We start from the raw sequence: 15,683 nt of genomic DNA on the forward strand, positions 1-15,683 counted from the left end.
GCTTGCGTCTTCTCTTTTTTCGTATATGGAATAAGCAGTATTTCCAAATGATCTTAGTAGTTTCATACAGGACAACTGTTGGAGAAAGGTAAACTGCTGTGGACTCAGTTTCCACCCAAGACTGCCTCTCTAGGCCTGTATCATTTAGCATACATTTTGTTTCTCCACTAGTATATGGTTTGCTTTTTTCACTAACGCTGCTGTGTTCAGGAGCATAGGCAATGGTCAATTGATGCAATATTCCATATTTTCTCAAGAATTGTTCCACCTCTTGAGATATTCTCCACCATTATCAGGTCTCAGAATCTTGAGTCTGATGCATGTTTGATTCTTTTCAAGTCTCTTTTCTCAATTTTCTTTTTTCCTTTGGATCTCTCTTTTATGTAGTACACGTGTGGCATTCTTTTTAAGTCATCTATAAATTAAACAGACCATACTTCCATTGGACCACACACACATCCGAATGTACTATTTCAAGTGGTGCTGTAGTTCTGCTGTATTTGTTGACTTTGGAAATGGCTGATGACTCAAATATGCAGCTCTCACATACCTGTTTTTTCTGTGTTAGTTACTGACATTCCTGTGACCATCCCATTCTGTAACTTTTGAACATTGTTATATTAAAGAGGTCCAAATCTTCTATGCCAGAATTCCAATGATTGTGATTCATTTGTCATCATTGCCTAGCAGTGCTGTATATCAAGGACATATACTTATTGCTGATGTCTTATGCCTGTAATGATAATTGTCCCACTTATATTTCTCACAATGCACTTGATTTGTTCCCATCTCTTGTACACAAAATACATTTTGGATTGTCATCATTTGATTGCCAAATCCTTTGATTACAAAAGGGCCACACTCAGTTGGTGAACCATCCCTCATTGCAGCTGAAATGCCTTGTGCCTGAAGCAATATTCCAGCAATTCCTTTTGTGGCTATCTATACCACTCAGGGCCAACTGATCTTTACCATCACATTTTTGGCTCTGCACAGGATTCACTTTTCTCTGCTTGCAATTAATAGCTTTGTGCCCTATCTTGTGACTGTTACAAGCCGCTAGTGGTGCGTCTGTGTTACTACACTCCAGCAGCTAGATTCCTGCATGTATCCTGTGTTCAGTCTCAGCTTCTCTATAATTAGTAGTTTGCCTCTGTGTGTCTAGCTGTCCAGCTGCATTGTATCTCCTCATCAGGAGGCTAACTTTTTCTGGCTGTTCTAATTGGGAGTGTCTCCCTTTATATTGACTTCCAGTTCACTCCCAAATCGCTGGTTATAGTTCCTGCTATGTGTGAGAACCTGTCAGCTCAGTGTGTTCCTGAAATCAGTTACCTAATCTTGATCGTGTTCCTGATCAGGTCCAGTCCACCTAGAAATTAGGTTTTGTGTGGACCTTCCACACGGATTATTACCTTTTGCTCTTTTATTGTTTACCATCTTGTGCATTGTTGCATTTATATACAGTTATACTTATTCGCTTATTCCACCCTGTGCATTGTTGCATTTATATGCAGTTATCCTCAGTCGCTTATTCCACCCTGTGCATTGTTGCATTTATATACAGTTATCCTCAATCGCTTATTCCACCCTGTGCATTGTTGCATTTATATACAGTTATCCTCAGTCGCTTATTCCACCCTGTGCATTGTTGCATTCACTTACAGTTAATGTTTAGTCGCTGATTCCATCCTGTGCATTGTTGCACTCACATACACTCTGTTATAAATATCAGTTTGAGAATTGGGCAGGAAGTCTAGGTGGCATCCGGTGAGCATCTCTTCGCACTATGGGGGTCATTCCGACCCAATTGCTCGCTGCAGCGATTGGGTCGGAACTGTGCATGCGCCGGCGCCGCAGTGCACCGGCGCATGGCAGCTTTCATTACCTAGCGATCGCCTCTGAGACAGAGGCAGTTGCTAGGCAGGAGGGGGCTGAATGGCGGTGTTAAGCCGCCATTTAGGGAGAGCGGTCCGGCCAACGCAGGCGTGGCCAGACTGTTGGGGGGGCGGGCCGCGGCAGCTGCATGACGTGTCACGCAGCCGCGGCGGCCAGCGGGAGCGACGAGCAACTCCCGGCCAGCCGCAGGAGCTGCGCTGGCCGGGAGTTACTCCTTAAATACAAAGGCATCGCCTCTGTGCGATGCTTTTGTATTTGTGCGGGGGGCCGGCACTGATATGCGGGGCGGACTAGCCCTGTGCTGGGCGTCTCCCCGCATGTCTGAGTTAACAATCGTAGCTGTGCTAAATTTAGCACAGCTACGATCAACTCAGAATGACCCCCTATACCTTACTCTTGCCCAGCCTCCAATAGCTGCCTTGTCCATCCATAAGACCTGGGGGCATCTTAGTACAGGGTGGATCTAATTCACCCTGGAAAGGCGGCTGCTAAAGGTGAAGCCTAGCTTAGCAGGAGGCTAAAGGACTGCTGGGCATAATTGTATGAGCGCCACCTGGTAGCCCTCGAAACAGTGTAGTCATTGTAACAGTGACAATTACTGTATAATACTTGAACTTTAAGTTTTCTGAATTTTTGACTCATGTCTACCTTTTCCTGTGTCGACCATTGCCATGTTGACCTTTTGACAACAACAATGTTTTGTCCATGTTGACCTATCATCTGGATACCGTGGGTGTTAGGGTTAGGCTGCAAGAAGGGATGGTTAGGGTTAGGCTGCGGGAATGGAAGGTTAGGGTTAGGGGGAGGGTTAGGGTAATTTTGACCAATTTTTGTTCCTACAATATTATTAACCTCAATAACATCAATTTATAGTCATTTCCAGTCAATTTTTATCATGTGCGAAATGCCACCTGCAATCACGAGGAAGGGACTTGCAAACAATTCAAACCCTTTGAACCATTTCGAAGCTCCGATTTGGGACTCTGTTCTACTCGGATGCCCTACATTCGGGTGAGTTTGGATTTCTACACAATCGAATCGTACATATTTTTGCAGATTTGCAAATGGTCCTCTGACCGCAAATCTTATGTGCATGGTCACCCCATGCGCTTGGAGTATATAGATGTTAATGGGATGCAGTTATGTGACTGGCGGTTGGGAGACCGTCAGTCCCTATACCGGTGCCGGGATCCCAGACCGTTGAACAACCCGCCGGTCGTCATGCCAACAGGGACTATTCCCACTCATGGGTGTCCACTCATGAGCCTGTTACGCGGCGAGTGCCGCGAGCCCGCAAGTCACACGAACCCAATGTGTATGTCATTTTCAAACAATGTGTAATGTCACTTTCGCTGGTCACACGAACCCAACCCATATTAATATGTGGGCACATTTCATGCTATACTAGTACACTCATATGTATGTGAAGCAACACATGTTACAATTTGCCTTTTGCAATGCACTTAGTACTGTGATAAAATGCTATAAAGTATCACTTCACTGAATTCCCAAGTGTGGGAGATTACATAAAATATTACGATTTAAGATGGGAATCTAAAAGTAATTAGAAGACAATCGGCTTACAAATTGCCGACGTCAGCTGTTGCTTTCTGTGTCTCTCCACTGTGATATATATCAAAACTTCTCACCATTGTCCCGGATCTTCTTTATCATCCCTTTCATCTTCTGTCTTGTTATATGCAAGAGAATAATATTATGTACTGCTTTCATACAGCCCCTGTGTCACGTAGAGATGCTTCCAATTACACTGGGGCAGGAGACTCTTTAAAGAATGGCTTTTTTATTTTTTATTCTTTTACAGAAGAAAAATTAGACCCTTTTATCTGGCTGCTAACGGTTTCCTTGTTCCTTCTTTCACGTATTTCCTCTCCCCCAGGGATTACGCGCTTTTACACAAATCCACAGGTAAATCTTGTCGTATCTGAGGATAATCAAGAAAAGAAATGATTTATTTCTTTTTTTTTTTTCCATCTAAAGACATTGTTGAGAGTCTGTGTTCACATAAATTAGAGGGGCAGTGCCAGCTGAGACCTGAGTCATTAAGTCGGGGGCTAAAATACCTCCGCTCGGATTCTGCAATTATTAACGTTGCTTGAAAATGACATGCACATACTGTATGGGTCAAGGAGCTTCTTAGAGGGGGTATTTATCAAAGCTTGGCGATCGGAAGAGATAAAGTACCAGCCAATCAGCTCCTAACTGTAACGTTACAGGCTGTGTTTGAAAAATGACAGTTAGTAAATAATTGGTTGATTAAACAGTGCATTATGTGTGTGGTTATAGAAATCACAGTGCTTCTCATTAGGGGTGTACCATTTGTCGGGTTTTGTGTTTTAGTTTTGTATTTTTTATTTTTTTTTAAATCATAAAAACAGCTAAAATCACAGAATTTGGGGGTGTTTTTGTTCCTACGGTATTATTAACCTCAATAACATTCATTTCCACTCATTTCCAGTCTATTCTGAACATCTCACAATATTGTTTTCATCCAGGTAGAGGTAGATGGATGACTAAGCTAAGCGACACAAGTGTGCGGCACAAACACCTGGCACATCTAGGAGCGGCACTGCTGTGGCCGACAGGATGTCCGTTTTATAAACTATGCTCAAAAAATGCTCCAAAGAGCACATAATGCAAAAAAAAAGAGGTGCAAGATGAAATTGTCCTTGGGCCCTCCCACCGACCCTTATGCTGTATATTAAACAGGAAATTTAAAGTTTAACATACCAATCATTTCAACAACAGGGACCGTCACTTGTGGCTGAAATGATTGTTTTGTTTGGACCCCCACAAAACAAGCTGGCAATGGGCCGTGCACAGGAACAATGTTGTTATCTGCATCCGTGTAGCAGAGGTAGTCCCAATATTTAAAAAGGGAATTAAAACTCACCCAGGTAACTATAGACCGGTAAGTTTGACATCTATAGTTGGGAAAATACTGAAAGGTATATTAAAGGACAGCATACTAGAGTACTTGGATACCTCCAAGGTTATTAACAAGAATCAGCATGGTTTTGTGAAGGACAGGTCATGTCAAACTAACTTAATAAGCTTCTACAAGAAAGTGAGCGATAATATTGATCAGGGTAAAGCAGTGGATGTGGTCTTTTGGACTTTTCTAAGGCCTTTGACAAAATCCCACATAAGAGACTAATTTTTTAATTAAGAGAGCTTGGGGTAGGAAACACTATTTGTACTTGGGTGAGTAATTGGCTGTACAACAGGGAACAGTGAGTGGGGATTAATGGGATGTTCTCTGAATGGGCCTCAGTTCTCAGTGGAATACTGTAGGGTTCAGTACTCAGGCCATTGTTGTTTATATTGATTAAAGACCTCAGAGTGGGCCTAGAAAGCACTGTGTCAATTTTCGCAGACGATACTAAACTATGTATAGTAATTAATTCAGGCAAGGTTGTTGAGTCTCTACGGAATGATTTATCTAGACTGGAGGTCTGGGCAGACAAATGGAGAATGAGGTTCAATATAGACAAATGTAAAGTTATGCACTTTGGGACTAAGAACAATCAAGCAGCCTATAAACGAAATGGGGAAAATGTAGGGATAACGGTAGTTGAAAAGGATTTGGGTGTGCTCATTGATAATAGACTTAGTAGCAGTACACAATGTAAAAATGCAGCAACAAAAGCAAATAAGGTGTTAGCATGCATAAAACGGGGAATGGAGACAAGGGATGAGAGTGTAATCCTGCCGCTGTATAAATCATTGGTGTGGCCACACCTGGAATATTGTGTACAGTTCTGGGCACCGCACTATAAAAAATATATCTTGGAACTCGAAAGGGTTCAGAGGCAAGCCACCAAACCGGTTAAGGGGTTATAGGCACTGAATTATAAGGAAAGACTTACAAGGTTAGATATGTTTACACTGGAAAAGAGGCGGCTGAGAGGGGACAATATTAATATTTATAAATACATAAAGGGACAATACAAGGATTTATCAGACAATCTGTTTATCAAACACTACACAGGACACAAGGACACCACCTGAGGTTGGAAGAGAAATTTTTTTATACACAACGGAGGAAAGGGTTCTTCACAGTAAGAGCAGTAAGGATTTGGAATTCTCTGCCAAAGCAGGCAGTAATGGTGGACTTAGTCAATAACTTTACAATTGGATTAGATAAATTCCTAACTGAAAGAAAGATCCAAGGATATAGCATTTAAATTATATAACATTTTATAATACAGGTTGAACTCAATGGACATTTGTCTTTTTTCAACCTCATCAACTATGTAACTATGTAACTATCCGATTCCTCACCCCCATCAGTGTGTACATCCTCCTCCTCACAGAGTATTAATTCATCCCCACTGGAATCCACCATCACAGGTCCCTGTGTACTTTCTGGAGGCAATTGCTGGTAAAGGTCTTCCCGGAGGAATTTATAATTCATTTTGATGAACATCATCTTCTCCACATTTTGTGGAAGTAACCTCGTACGCTGATCGCTGACAAGGTGAGCGGCTGCACTAAACGCTCTTTCTGAGTACACACTGGAGGGGGGGCAACTTAAGTAAAACAAAGCCAGTTTATTGAAGGGCCTCCAAATTGCCTCTTTTTCCTGCCAGTATTGAAACGGACTGTCTGACATGCCTATTAGGATCCTATCACTGAAATAGTCATCAACCATTCTTTCATTGGTGACAGCATCATATGCAGTAACAGTAGACATGATGTCAAAACTTGTTCCTGACTGATCACCGCCAGCGGTTCTCTTTGAAAAATTTAGTTTTTTCCTTGCAGCCTCAGTTGCCGGAGAAAATGAAGAGGTGGATTTTTTTTGTCTTTTGCCCAGGCATGACACTGGGCTCATTCATACCATGGGCAACAACTGTTTCCACTGGAGTCTTAATTAAACAAACCACATCCCCTTCATCAAAATCTTCATCATCAACATTCTCATTAGCGCCAGCTACACCAATATCCTCCTCATCCTGGTGTACTTCTACAGTGACATCCTCAATCTCAATATCAGTAAGTTGATTGGCGCTGCTCCTCCAGAGGGCATGCAAATGGTGGAAGGAGCACTCCTCTTCCCATACAGTATTGGAAAGGTCAGGCTTTTACAACACAACTTCGGACATACATAGACTCTCCTTGGGGATTGGTTCCTGTGCCTTAAGAAGTTTCATTTTTTTTTAACTCTTCTACAGGGAGGAGGACTTACATGATCATTATGAGACACAGAACCACCAGTCATAAACACAGCCTTTCCTTGCCATAAAATATTGCTTCTTTGATTTTACACGACTTCTACGCCATTTGGCATCGGCATTATCAAATGACGATGACGACTTGCATTGTCAATGTCATGACTAGTGGCAGCAGCTTCAGCACTAGCAGTAGGAAGTCTCACCATCCTACTGTCAGTAGGATGCTGGGCGGATAGTGTCAGTAGGATGGTGAGAGGATAGTGTCAGTAGGATGGTGAGAGGATAGTGTGAGCAGGATGGTGAGCGGATAGTGTCAGTAGGATGGTGAGCGGATAGTGTCAGTAGGATGGTGAGAGGATAGTGTCAGTAGGATGGTGAAAGGATAGTGTCAGTAGGATGGTGAGAGAACAGTGTCAGTAGGATGGTGAGTGGATAGTGTCAATAGGTGAGCATATAGTGTCAGTAGGATGGGGAGAGGACAGTGTCAGTAGGATGGTGAGAGGATAGTGTCAGTAGGATGGTGAGCGGATAGTGTCAGTAGGCGAACGGATAGTGTCAGCAGGATGGTGAGCGGACAGTGGCCCTCATTCCGAGTTGATCGCTCGCTAGCTGCTTTTGGCAGCAATGCACACGCTAGGCAGCCGCCCTCTGGGAGTGTATCTTAGCTTAGCAGAATTGCTAACGAAAGGTTAGCAGTTCTGCTATTAAATATTTCCCTGCAGTTTCTGAGGAGCTCCAGACCTACTCCTAGATTGCGATCACTGCAGACTGTCTGGTTCCTGGTGTGACGTCACATACACGCCCTGCGTTCGGCCAGCCACTCCCCCGTTTCCCCAGGCACGCCTGCGTTTTTACCTGACACGCCTGCGATTTTTAGCACACTCCTGGAAAACGCTCAGTTACCACCCAGAAGCACCCACTTCCTGTCAATCATTCAACGATCATCAGAGCGATAGAAAGACGTCGCTCTGACCTGTGTAAAATTGCATAGTCCCATACGGATGCGCAGAACTGCCGGTTTGTAGCCTGATCGCTATTCTGCTAAAAACGGCAGTGAGCTAACAACTCGGAATGACCCCCAGTGTCAGTAGGATGGTCTGCGGATAGTGTCAGTAGGATGGTGAGCGTACAGTGTCAGTAGGATGGTGAGAGTACAGTGTCAGTAGGTGAGCAGATAGTGTCAGTAGGATGGTGAGCGAACTTTGTCAGTAGGATGGTGAGAGGACAGTGTCAGTGGGATGCTGAGAGGACAGTGTCAGTAGGATGGGGAGAGGATAGCGTCAGTAGGATGAGGAGAGGATAGTGTCAGTAGGATAGTGAGAGGACAGTATCAGTAGGATGGTGAGAGGACAGTGTCAGTAGGATGTGAGAGGATAGTGTCAGTAGGATGGTGAGAGGATAGTGTAAATAGGATGGGGAGAGGATAGTGTCAGTAGGATGGTGAGAGGACAGTGTCAGTAGGATGCTGAGAGGACAGTGTCAGTAGGATGGGGAGAGGATAGCGTCAGTAGGATGAGGAGAGGATAGTGTCAGTAGGATGGTGAGACGACAGTGTCAGTAGGATGGTGAGAGGACAGTGTCAGTAGGATGTGAGAGGATAGTGTCAGTAGGATGGTGAGAGGATAGTGTCAGTAGGATGGTGAGAGGATAGTGTCAGTAGGATGGGGAGAGGATATTGTCAGTAGGATGGTGAGAGGACAGTGTCAGTAGGATGCTGAGAGGACAGTGTCAGTAGGATGGGGAGAGGATAATGCCAGTAGGATGGGGAGAGGATAATGTCAGTAGGATGGGGAGAGGATAATGTCAGTAGGATGGGGACAGGGTAGTGTCAGTAGGATGGTGAGAGAACAGTGTCAGTAGGATGGGGTGAAGATAGTGTCAGTAGGATGGGGAGAGGATAGTGTCAGTAGGATGGGGAGAGGACAGTGTCAGTAGGATGGTGAGTGGACAGTGTCAGTAGGATGGTGAGAGGACAGTGTCAGTAGGATGGTGAGTGGTTAGTGTCAGTAGGATGGTGAGCGGTTAGTGTCAGTAGGATGGGGAGAGGATAGTGTCAGTAGGATGGGGAGAGGATAGTGTCAGTAGGATAGTGAGAGGACAGTATCAGTAGGATGGTGAGAGGACAGTGTCAGTAGGATGGGGAGAGGAGAGCGTCAGTAGGATGGTGAGAGGATAGTGTCAGGATAGTGAGAGGACAGCATCAGTAGGATGGTGAGAGGACAGTGTCAGTAGGATGTGAGAGGACAGTGTCAGTAGGATGGGGAGAGGACAGTGTCAGTAGGATGGTGAGAGGACAGTGTCAGTAGGATGGTGAGAGAATAGTGTCAGTAGGATGGGGTGAGGACAGTGTCAGTAGGATGAGGAGAGGACAGTGTCAGTAGGATGGGGAGAGGACAGTGCCAGTAGGATGGGGAGAGGACAGTGTCAGTAGGATGGTGAGAGGATAGTGTCAGTAGGATGGGGAGAGGATAGTGTCAGTAGGATGGGGAGAGGACAGTGTCAGTAGGATAGGGAGAGGACAGTGTCAGTAGGATGGGGAGAGGACAGTGTCAGTAGGATGGGGAGAGGACAGTGTCAGTAGGATGGTGAGAGGATAGTGTAAGTAGGATGGGGAGAGGATAGTGTCAGTAGGATGGTGAGAGGACAGTGTCAGTAGGATGTGAGAGGACAGTGTCAGTAGGATGGGGAGAGGATAGTGTCAGTAGGATGGGGCGAGGACAGTGTCAGTAGGATGAGGAGAGGACAGTGTCAGTAGGATGGTGAGAGAATAGTGTCAGTAGGATGGGGAGAGGACAGTGTCAGTAGGATGGTGAGAGGATAGTGTCGGTAGGATGGTGAGAGGACAGTGTCAGTAGGATGGTGAGAGGATAGTGTCAGTAGGATGGTGAGAGGACAGTGTCAGTAGGATGTGAGAGGATAGTGTCAGTAGGATGGGGAGAGGATAGTGTCAGTAGGATGAGAGAGGACAGTGTCAGTAGGATGGTGAGAGGATAGTGTCAGTAGGATGGGGAGAGGATAATGTCAGTAGGATGGGGAGAGGACAGTGTCAGTAGGATGCTGAGAGGACAGTGTCAGTAGGATGGGGAGAGGATAATGCCAGTAGGATGGGGAGAGAATAATGTCAGTAGGATGGGGAGAGGATAATGTCAGTAGGATGGTGAGAGGACAGTGTCAGTAGGATGGTGAGAGAACAGTGTCAGTCGGATAGGGTGAGGACAGTGTCAGTAAGATGGGGTGAAGATAGTGTCAGTAGGATGGGGAGAGGACAGTGTCAGTAGGATGGTGAGAGGATAGTGTCAGCAGGATGGTGAGAGGATAGTGTCAGTAGGATGGTGAGAGGATAGTGTCAGCAGGATGGTGAGAGGATAGTGTCAGTAGGATGGTGAGAGCACAGTGTCAGTAGGATGGTGAAAGGATAGTGTCAGTAGGATGGTGAGAGGACAGTGTCAGTAGGATGGTGAGAGCACAGTGTCAGTAGGATGGTGAAAGGACAGTGTCAGTAGGATGGTGAGAGGACAGTGTCAGTAGGATGGTGAGAGGATAGTGTCAGCAGGATGGTGAGAGGACAGTGTCAGTAGGATGGGGAGAGGACAGTGTCAGTAGGATGGTGAGAGGATAGTGTCAGTAGGATGGTGAGAGGACAGTGTCAGTAGGATGGGGTGAGGACAGTGTCAGTAGGATGGGGAGAGGACAGTGTCAGTAGGATGGGGAGAGGATAGTGTCAGTAGGATGGTGAGAGGATAGTGTCAGTAAGATGGTGAGAGGATAGTGTCAGCAGGATGGTGAGAGGACAGTGTCAGTAGGATGGGGAGAGGATAGCGTCAGTAGGATGAGGAGAGGATAGTGTCAGTAGGATGGTGAGAGGACAGTGTCAGTAGGATGGTGAGAGGACAGTGTCAGTAGGATGTGGAGAGGACAGTGTCAGTAGGATGAGGAGAGGACAGTGTCAGAGGGATGGTGAGTGTATAGTGTCAGTAGGATGGTGAGATGACAGTGTCAGTAGGATGGTGAGAGGACAGTGTCAGTAGGATGGGGAGAGGATAGTGTCAGTAGGATGGTGAGAGGACAGTGTCAGTAGGATGGGGAGAGGATAGTGTCAGTAGGATGGGGAGAGGATAGTGTCAGTAGGATGGTGAGAGGACAGTGTCAGTAAGATGGTGAGAGGACAGTGTCAGTAGGATGGTGAGAGGACAGTGTCAGTAGGATGTTGTGAGGACAGTGTCAGTAGGATGGTGAGAGGACAGTGTCAGTAGGATGATGAGAGGACAGTGTCAGTAGGATGGGGAGAGGACAGTGTCAGTAGGATGAGGAGAGGACAGTGTCAGTAGGATGGTGAGAGGACAGTATTAGTAGGATGGGGAGAGGACAGTGCCAGTAGGATGGTGAGCGGACAGTGTCAGTAGGATGGTGAGAGGATAGTGTCAGTAGGATGGTGAGCAGATAGTGTAAGTAGGATGGTGAGAGGACAGTGCCAGTAGGATGGTGAGCGGACAGTGTCAGTAGGATGGTGAGAGGACAGTGTCAGTAGGATGGTGAGAGGACAGTGTCAGTAGGATGGTGAGAGCACAGTGTCAGTAGGATGGGGAGTGGATAGTGTCAGTAGGATGGGTAGAGGATAGTGTCAGTAGGATGGGGAGAGGACAGTGCCAGTAGGATGGTGAGCGTATAGTGTCAGTAGGATGGTGAGAGGACAGTGTCAGTAGGTTGGTGAGAGGACAGTGTCAGTAGGATGGGGAGAGGATAGTGTCGGTAGGATGGGGAAAGGACAGTGTCGATAGTATGAGGAGAGGACAGTGTCGATAGGATGGTGAGAGGATAGTGTCGGTAAGATGGTGAGAGGATAGTGTCAGTAGGATGGTGAGAGGATAGTGTCAGTAGGATGGTGAGAGGATAGTGTCAGTAGGATGTGAGAGGACAGTGTCAGTAGGATGGTGAGAGGACAGTGTCAGTAGGATGGGGAGAGGACAGTGTCAGTTGGATGGGGAGAGGATAGTGTCAGTAGGATGAGGAGAGGATAGTGTCAGTAGGATGGGGAGAGGATAGTGTCAGTAGGATGGTGAGAGGACAGTGTCAGTATGATTAGGAGAGGACAGTGTCAGTAGGATGTGAGAGGATAGTGTCAGTAGGATGGTGAGAGGATAGTGTCAGTAGGATGGTGAGAGGACAGTGTCAGTAGGATGCTGAGAGGACAGTGTCAGTAGGATGGGGAGAGGATAGCGTCAGTAGGATGAGGAGAGGATAGTGTCAGTAGGATGGTGAGAGGACAGTGTCAGTAGGATGGTGAGAGAACAGTGTCAGTAGGATGTGAGAGGATAGTGTCAGTAGGATGGTGAGAGGACAGTGTCAGTAGGATGGTGAGAGGATAGTGTCAGTAGGATGGGGAGAGGATATTGTCAGAAGGATGGTGAGAGGACAGTGTCAGTAGGATGCTGAGAGGACAGTGTCAGTAGGATGCTGAGAGGACAGTGTCAGTAGGATGGGGAGAAGATAATGCCAGTAGGATGGGGAGAGGATAATGTCAGTAGGATGGGGAGAGGATAATGTCAGTAGGATGGGGACAGGGTAGTGTCAGTAGGATGGTGAGAGAACAGTGTCAGTAGGATGGGGTGAGTACAGTGTCAGTAAGATGGGGTGAAGATAGTGTCAGTAGGATGGGGAGAGGATAGTGTCAGTAGGATGGGGAGAGGACAGTGTCAGTAGGATGGTGAGTGGACAGTGTCAGTAGGATGGTGAGAGGACAGTGTCAGTAGGATGGTGAGAGGACAGTGTCAGTAGGATGGGGAGAGGATAGTGTCAGTAGGATGGGGAGAGGATAGTGTCAGTAGGATAGTGAGAGGACAGTATCAGTAGGATGGTGAGAGGACAGTGTCAGTAGGATGGGGAGAGGATAGCGTCAGTAGGATGGTGAGAGGATAATGTCAGTAGGATAGTGAGAGGACAGTATCAGTAGGATGGTGAGAGGACAGTGTCAGTAGGATGTGAGAGGACAGTGTCAGTAGGATGGGGAGAGGACAGTGTCAGTAGGATGGGGAGAGGACAGTGTCAGTAGGATGGTGAGAGGATAGTGTAAGTAGGATGGGGAGAGGATAGTGTCAGTAGGATGGTGAGAGGACAGTGTCAGTAGGATGTGAGAGGACAGTGTCAGTAGGATGGGGAGAGGATAGTGTCAGTAGGATGGTGAGAGGACAGTGTCAGTAGGATGGTGAGAGAACAGTGTCAGTAGGATGTGAGAGGATAGTGTCAGTAGGATGGTGAGAGGACAGTGTCAGTAGGATGGTGAGAGGATAGTGTCAGTAGGATGGGGAGAGGATATTGTCAGTAGGATGGTGAGAGGACAGTGTCAGTAGGATGCTGAGAGGACAGTGTCAGTAGGATGCTGAGAGGACAGTGTCAGTAGGATGGGGAGAAGATAATGCCAGTAGGATGGGGAGAAGATAATGCCAGTAGGATGGGGAGAGGATAATGTCAGTAGGATGGGGAGAGGATAATGTCAGTAGGATGGGGACAGGGTAGTGTCAGTAGGATGGTGAGAGAACAGTGTCAGTAGGATGGGGTGAGTACAGTGTCAGTAAGATGGGGTGAAGATAGTGTCAGTAGGATGGGGAGAGGATAGTGTCAGTAGGATGGGGAGAGGACAGTGTCAGTAGGATGGTGAGTGGACAGTGTCAGTAGGATGGTGAGAGGACAGTGTCAGTAGGATGGTGAGAGGACAGTGTCAGTAGGATGGGGAGAGGATAGTGTCAGTAGGATGGGGAGAGGATAGTGTCAGTAGGATAGTGAGAGGACAGTATCAGTAGGATGGTGAGAGGACAGTGTCAGTAGGATGGGGAGAGGATAGCGTCAGTAGGATGGTGAGAGGATAATGTCAGTAGGATAGTGAGAGGACAGTATCAGTAGGATGGTGAGAGGACAGTGTCAGTAGGATGTGAGAGGACAGTGTCAGTAGGATGGGGAGAGGACAGTGTCAGTAGGATGGGGAGAGGACAGTGTCAGTAGGATGGTGAGAGGATAGTGTAAGTAGGATGGGGAGAGGATAGTGTCAGTAGGATGGTGAGAGGACAGTGTCAGTAGGATGTGAGAGGACAGTGTCAGTAGGATGGGGAGAGGATAGTGTCAGTAGAATGGTGAGAGGACAGTGTCAGTAGGATGTGAGAGGATAGTGTAAGTAGGATGGGGAGAGGATAGTGTCAGTAGGATGGTGAGAGGACAGTGTCAGTAGGATGTGAGAGGACAGTGTCAGTAGGATGGGGAGAAGACAGTGTCAGTAGGATGGGGAGAGGACAGTGTCAGTAGGATGGTGAGAGGATAGTGTAAGTAGGATGAGGAAAGGATAGTGTCAGTAGGATGGTGAGAGAATAGTGTCAGTAGTATGGTGAGAGGATAGTGTAAGTAGGATGGTGAGTGGACAGTGTCAGTAGGATGGTGAGAGGATAGTGTCAGTAGGATGGTGAGAGGACAGTGTCAGTAGGATGGTGAGAGGATAGTGTCAGTAGTATGGTGAGAGGATAGTGTAAGTAGGATGGTGAGTGGACAGTGTCAGTAGGATGGTGAGAGGATAGTGTCAGTAGGATGGTGAGAGGACAGTGTCAGTAGGATGGTGAGAGGATAGTGTAAGTAGGATGGGGAGAGGATAGTATCAGTAGGATGGTGAGAGGACAGTATCAGTAGGATGGGGAGAGGATAGCGTCAGTAGGATGAGGAGAGGACAGTGTCAGTAGGATGGGGAGAGGATAGTGTCAGTAGGATTCTGAGAGGACAGTGTCAGTAGGATGGGGAGAGGATAGTGTCAGTAGGATGGTGAGAGGACAGTGTCAGTAGGATGGTGAGAGGACAGTGTCAGTAGGATGTGAGAGGATAGTGTCAGTAGGATGGTGAGAGGACAGTGTCAGTAGGATGGTGAGAGGATAGTGTAAGTAGGATGGGGAGAGGATATTGTCTGTAGGATGGTGAGAGGACAGTGTCAGTAAGATGCTGAGAGGACAGTGTCAGTAGGATGGGGAGAGGATAATGCCAGTAGGATGGGGAGAGGATAATGTCAGTAGGATGGGGAGAGGGTAGTGTCAGTAGGATGGTGAGAGAACAGTGTCAGTAGGATGGGGTGAGTACAGTGTCAGTAAGATCGGGTGAAGATAGTGTCAGTAGGATGGGGAGAGGACAGTGTCAGTAGGATGGTGAGAGGATAGTGTCAGCAGGATGGTGAGAGGATAGTGTCAGCAGGATGGTGAGAGGATAGTGTCAGTAGGATGGTGAGAGGATAGTGTCAGCAGGATGGTGAGAGGATAGTGTCAGTAGGATGGTGAAAGGACAGTGTCAGTAGGATGGTGAGAGGACAGTGTCAGTAGGATGGTGAGAGGACAGTGTCAGCAGGATGGTGAGAGGACAGTGTTAGTAGGATGGTGAGAGTATAGTGTCAGCAGGATGGTGAGAGGATAGTGTCAGTAGGATGGTGAGAGGACAGTGTCAGTAGGATGGGGTGAGGACAGTGTCAGTAGGATGGGGAGAGGACAGTGTCAGTAGGATGGGGAGAGGATAGTGTCAGTAGGATGGTGAGAGGATAGTGTCAGTAAGATGGTGAGAGGATTGTGTCAGCAG

The 15,683-nt window shown here is 46.8% G+C and overlaps 1 long non-coding RNA gene across 1 annotated transcript in view; it reads right to left on the reverse strand.

The window, feature by feature from the left end:
- Positions 1-3,643: 3,643 nt before the first annotated feature.
- LOC134911909 (uncharacterized) overlaps positions 3,644-15,683 on the reverse strand; it is an 82,947-nt gene continuing 70,907 nt past the window's right edge. The window contains exon 3 of the long non-coding RNA XR_010176958.1: positions 3,644-3,838. This is a non-coding gene — a long non-coding RNA (uncharacterized LOC134911909). The remainder of the gene's footprint in view (positions 3,839-15,683) is intronic.

The sequence above is a fragment of the Pseudophryne corroboree genome, chromosome 4 (genome assembly GCF_028390025.1).
Source record: "Pseudophryne corroboree isolate aPseCor3 chromosome 4, aPseCor3.hap2, whole genome shotgun sequence".
Classification (NCBI taxonomy): Eukaryota; Metazoa; Chordata; class Amphibia; order Anura; family Myobatrachidae; genus Pseudophryne; species Pseudophryne corroboree.